Source organism: Pavona decussata, unplaced genomic scaffold, assembly GCF_977016875.1.
Source record: "Pavona decussata unplaced genomic scaffold, jaPavDecu1.1 SCAFFOLD_262, whole genome shotgun sequence".
NCBI classification, from domain to species: Eukaryota; Metazoa; Cnidaria; class Anthozoa; order Scleractinia; family Agariciidae; genus Pavona; species Pavona decussata.
The window spans coordinates 904,987-910,779 of NW_028145665.1; the positions used below are offsets into that span (position 1 = coordinate 904,987).

Consider the following 5,793-nt stretch of genomic DNA (forward strand, 5'->3'; position numbering starts at 1 on the left):
TCGTGTATCGTATCATGGCACTTGTATCGAGATATGTATTGTATCCTAAGAAAATGTACCGTTGCAGCCCTAAGTATTTTATTACATATAGATTTTATATTGTAATATACTAGTACTCATTAAATTTAGATTCTCCCTTTTGTTGAGGGCCCAGGGATTTTTGCATTTTTCATTGTAAATTTAAGGGTACAACTTCAATATGGGGATTTGGTTCTTTTTAGTTGTAACCCTTTTGAAGTTTTTTTTTTTTTTTTTCGTTATTCGATAAAGTTGTTATAAATAAATATATTTTATGCAGTTTTACAAAGTTGTAAAACTTATGCATATTTTACAAAGTTGTTATAAATAAAAATATTTTATGCAGTTTTAAATATTTTCAATTTTTCTTTTTTAGTATCTATTTATTTTGTGTCCCCAAATTAATATGGAATTTTCCCTGGCTATAAAGCCTTGTTGCGTTCGACGTTAGGAGAACGCTTCGTAATCTTTGGGGATCCTGTGGTTGATGGGATACCTGTGCATGCCAGGCGTGAAGATTCAAGATTTTTGGTTACTTGGACGGGCGATGTTCAAAATCTGCGCCATTTTGAATAATTATTAAGCGCGCGCACGAATTTTAAGCCCAATAGCCGGCCAAAGAAATTGCGGGCTTACCTGGTGGACATGCGCACACAACTATTTTTATGCACAAGCAACTATACCTTCTGCGAGTGCGCACGCAGCCCAATAGCCGGCCAAAGAAATTGCGGGCTCACCTGGTGGACATGCGCACACAACTATTTTTATGCGCAAGCAACTATACCTTGTGCGAGTGCGCACGCAACTATACCTCGTGCGAGTGCAAGCTCCTCGTGCGTCCGTGTCGCCTCCGTGGATATCTTTGCGTCCGTGTCGCCTCCGTGGATATCTTTGGATTATTCGGTAAGTTCATTTATTTTTCTCAAACTTCATGCGATGTTTCTTAAAAAGTTCATCGCTTCAACTTGTCAAAGCCTTACCAGGAAACTTTTTAGTACTCCAAGAGCATGTAGAAAGCCCAATGTCGGCGTTGTCCAAACTACAACAAACCGAAGACCTTTGCTGCTCTCCTGCTTTGAATTGATGTCCTCGAATTTGCCGAACAACAAAGCAAACGCTGCCGACAAGCAACAGGCAAAAATGACGAAGTATTTGGTGGTAAATCCATGATATTAGTTGGTGACCCAGCTCAATTGCCTCCAGTGGCAGATAAGCCATTATATCATTCGAGACCCTCCAGTTCTACAGGTGAACAAGGCTATTTAGCTTATCACATGTTTGGCAATGTTGTAAAACTGTCAGTAAACCAGAGGGTTCAAGGCTAAAATCAACAGCAAGCTCAGTTTAAAGATTTACTCATACGCCTTCGCACAGGAGATTCTAATGAGCAAGATTGGAAACTTCCAACCGACCATTTTCCTTGCAAAAGGTGCACATGTAATGCTTACCATGAACCTATGGATAGATGTTGGACTTTGTAACGGTGCAACTGGAACGGTTGAAGATTTCATTTATGCAAACAACCAGCAAGCACCAGACTTGCCTGTCGATGTCATAGTAAAATTTAATGAGTATAGAGGTCCATCTATCAGTGATAGCATTCCACGATGTGTGCCTATATGCCCAATAACAATAACCTCACAGACACTAGATGGTTTACATGAGAGACAACAGTTGCCTCTCAAACTTGCTTGGGCAATCACAATACACAAGAGCCAAGGGTTAACACTGCCAAAAGCATGGATTGACATTGGTCAGACTGAAACTACTGCAGGTATTTCATATGTAGCTATAAGCAGAGTGAAAACACTTTCGTCTTGTATTATTGAACCAATGACTTTTGAAAGACTTAAGAGTCTTAAGAAATCCACTAATATAAAAAATTTAGACTTGAAGAAGAAAGCAGGCTATATAATCTAGCAAATATAAATTGATCCCAAGTTGAGTGATATGAACAAAGTCACTCACAACAGTACAGCACCCAAAATTGATTAATTAGAATAAATTGATTATACGGCCTTCAACACATGCATACATAAATGATTTTTTTTAATGGTTATAAATAGTTCACTTTCCAACTACATTTAAAGCAAAGTTCCATGTAATGTTTCAGAGTGTTGTATTAACTAGGGTTTAAAGGTATTTTAAACACCCTCCTAAAACATCTGTATACATCCTTATTTTTTTTTTTCGACAGACAAGACAGAGATCTAATATGGCTTCAGGTATGTATCTCCCGGTCATACTTAAATATTATGGTTATACGTTCCTTTCTTCTATTAAACTAATGCTTCTTGTTTTAAAATCATTTTATAACCTTACCTGCTCTATATGCTCTCATTAATAAAACATATTATTTTGAACATCTAGGTATTAGATGTACACTGTTTCCTATCACTTTTGTCACCCTTTAATGTTCTCATGTAGTTATATGATACAATTTATTTTTCCCACACCTCTTGCATGTTGGTGGTGAACTTTGGCCAAAATATCACTGTTATTTGTACTAAAAATAATCTTAATTACAGTAATTAATGAGTGGTGAACTGCTCCTGTTTTGCTAAATTTTAACACTTCCCCTTCTATTAAGCCCTTCCTTTCTATTTAGCCCCCCCCCCCCCCCCCAATGCGCCTTAAAACAATAAGCCCCCTGGGGGCTTAATAGAGGATTTACAGTACATGAAACAAGGAGACTAGTATTTACACACATGTTTTTTTCAAATAACACAAGCTACCTTATGCAGTAATCCCATCCATGCCAAATTTATTTCATTAATCTAAATATCTTTTTACCTCCTCCTACAGAAATACAAGACATAACTTGCTTTGTGCATAATGTCTCACCAGTAAAAAAATCTGGACCAACAAGCTACTTTAACTGCCACCTTCAGACAGAGAAAGAACTCATTGGCAGTGTATGCTTTGCAACTGAAAAGAAGGAAACTCTTGATGCAATGGCCGCACAAAGATCACCGGTTAAAATTTCAAATTTTAACATCAGCAATAAGTATGGACGAAGTGATGTAGTAATAAACAGGAACACAACCATCACTTCAACAACAGCTGATTTTCCATACAAAGCACAAGATGATGTCACATCATTATTGCATCCTTGTCAAAAGTAGCACCACAACAGCTAGTGTCAATAAAAGGAAAGATATCACATCTAAGTGCGACCAAAACTATAGTCATCCAAGATTCTCCTGTCAAAAAACAGGAAGGCTATATAGTTGATCCATCTGGTTACATAAAAGTTATTTTCTGGGGTGAGCATGTTGACAGCGTCACACCACAGTCCACCTATTTCTTCAACAACTTGAGAATGAAAGTATCTCAGAATCAAAGATACTTGAACACACCAAAACAAGATAATTTATACACCATCAAGGACGCTGAACCCTTCAAACAAACATTACCTGAAGTCAGTGACATCTCAACAACAACAGAAACCATTGGAGAAATACTAGGAATAAGCAGTGTCACCAAATACAACTGTTGTTGTTCATGTTCAAAAAAAGTTACAATCAAGGGAAAAATTGCAGTCTGCGATAACTGCAAAGTAACACAAAAGGCAACCAGCTGCAGTGTAAAGTGGACACTCAAGATCCATATCCAAAACTCCAAACAACCACTGCAGAAGCTTCAGCTACAGGTTTATCAAGAAGCAGTGCCAAAGTTGTTTTCAATTTGTCACTTAATTGCAAATGAAACAACAGAGGAGGAAATCACAGAGGCTGTCTTAAACCTAGACACAGGTAAAGTATGCTTTGACACGCAAACGCGAAAACTTGTGGACGTTGAAAAAATTGCTATTTAACATGTTTTGTTGCATTTTCCCTTGTAACAAACCAATCTCTAGTAACTATTTAAGTTACTAATAATTCATGCTATGAGATACAAACACTAAAACTTTTAGATATTGCAAAAACTTTTATAGCACTTAATTTTTGAATTTCATATTAAACTTTCTTGAAACTATTCCATTTACTATTATTCATGTTACTGTTAGAAAAATTAGTCTCACTCATTTAGTATCTGAACTACATTGTAAATGAGTAGATTCTCATGTTTTAATTATTGCATTTTACCTTGTGACTAATCAAGTTAGTATCATCCAGGGCCAAGTTGTTCAAAAGACGATTACTGCTAACCCACGATTAAAGCTTAATCAAAGATTTAATCTCTTTTGTTTAAAAAGATTTCAAAAGCTAATTATAAGCTGCACATGAAGTCAAATCGAAAAATAAAACTAAAGAGCAAGAATCCTTAAGAAAATCTCTTTTGGTTATTAATTTAACTGGAATAAAAATTGACGCTAACCCTGGGTTTGCTTAATTGCGCTTTGAACAACCCGGCCCTGGTTACTGTTAAGATAAGAAAAATAGTTAAACAATGCTATGACACACAAACACGAAATATTTAGACATGGAAAAAAATCTAAGTTTCATAGCATTTTGAACTTCATCACAGCTTCATGTTCCAGTTGTTGTTATAAAATTTAGTCTATCTCTTTCAGTTTTTCAAGATACTGAGTAGATTGACATGTTTTTTTACATTTTCTCTCGCAACTAACCAATCCCATGCAACTATTCAAGTTACTATTCATGTTACTATTAAAATTTTTTTGTTAAACTATGGTATGACATCCAAACACCAGAACTTTTAAACATTGCAAAAAGTTTCATAGCATTACCAACTTCATAACTTTCTTGAAACTATTCAATTTACTATTATTCATGTTACCGTTACAAAAATTAGTCTCACTCATTTAGTATCTGAACTACATTGTAAATGAGTAGATTGACATGTTTTAATTATTGCATTTTACCTTGTGACTAATCGAGTTAGTATCATCCAGGTTACTGTTAAGTTAAGAAAAATTGTTAAACAATGCTATGACACACAGACACTAAACGTTTAGACATGGAAAAATCTAATTTTCATAGCATTTTGAACTTAATCGTAGCCTCATGTTGTTGTTATAAAATCTACTCTATCATTTTCAGTTTTTCAAGATACTGAGTAGACTAACATGTTTTGTTACATTTTTTTCCTTGCAACTAACCAATCCCTTGTAACTATTCAAGTTACTATCATTCATATTACTGTTACAAAAGTTAGTCTCCCACAATCAGTATCTAAACTACATTGTAACTAAGTAGATAGACATCTTTGGTTACATATTTGGGTTTCACTATTAAAGTTGCTATTGCTCATGTTGCTCTTTAAATACTTCGTCTTTCTCATTTAATCTCTCAACTAATTTCCTCCTCTGTTTTTGTATGATTTTAGCTAAATTCATTGAACTTCGAACGCACTTATTAATCTTTGATTACTACTAGTTAAGTTAATAAAGTCTATCCTATCCTCCACCTATAAGGATCCAAAAGAAGTGAATGAAGATCTCTCTTTCTCTTAATCCTTATTTTTCAAGCAAAAGGGATCAAACGAAGCCTGGTTTATGTCTGTTGTTAAAGGGCAGCTGCTAGGAAGCCAAAGAAGGTGGAGGAGGGTGAGAAGAGTACTAACCCAAACACTTTGCCTTTCTTAACAAGTTCCTTAAGCAAGATCACAATTTTTTTGAAAGGCTGGTCAAGAAGGAAAGTGAGAGAGAGCACAAAAGTCAGCAAAGTCACGATGTTCAATATGGTAAAAAAAGGTCGCCAAAATTTTTAAGGGAAAAGCAATTAAACTGAGATGGAATTATTGAACAGTTTTAGAATTCAATAATGAACTTATATGGAGTTCACAGACGCTTTGTTATGTTATGTTCTG

The 5,793-nt window shown here is 35.3% G+C and overlaps 1 pseudogene across 1 annotated transcript; it reads left to right on the forward strand.

Annotated features, from left to right (window-relative positions):
- Positions 1–846: 846 nt before the first annotated feature.
- LOC146456033 (uncharacterized) lies at positions 847–5,360 on the forward strand (annotated as a pseudogene). Its single transcript, XR_014858893.1, has 3 exons — positions 847–921; positions 2,216–2,243; positions 2,824–5,360. The product of XR_014858893.1 is annotated as an uncharacterized LOC146456033 (transcript).
- The last annotated feature ends 433 nt before the right edge of the window (positions 5,361–5,793 follow it).